The sequence below is a fragment of the Mus pahari genome, chromosome 5 (assembly GCF_900095145.1).
Source record: "Mus pahari chromosome 5, PAHARI_EIJ_v1.1, whole genome shotgun sequence".
NCBI lineage: Eukaryota > Metazoa > Chordata > Mammalia > Rodentia > Muridae > Mus > Mus pahari.
The window spans coordinates 102,909,482-102,909,826 of NC_034594.1; positions in this window are offsets into that span (position 1 = coordinate 102,909,482).

The following is a 345-nucleotide window of genomic DNA, read 5'->3' on the forward strand; positions in this document are numbered from 1 at the left end:
TGCATGCCTTTGATCCTGGCACTCAGGAGGCATAGGCAGACAGATCTAGTGTACTTACATATAATAAATAAAAAAAAAAAAAAAAAAAAAAAAAAAAAAAAAAAAAAAAAGATTGTTTGATGACTTTACAGGAGAGGCTATAAGTAAGCTGTTGCAGTTGTGAGCTAGTCCCAGGAGGAACTCACGGCCAGCAATCCCCAAAGTGGCCAGGTTGAATGACATTAAGGAGTTGGTAGGTCTATGGAGGTCAGAATCTTGAGGCAGGAGTCAAAATGACAGGTTTGTATTATGTAGGAGAAGGGATGTTAAAGAGGTTACAACCTTGGAGGGATGTTAACTCACGTC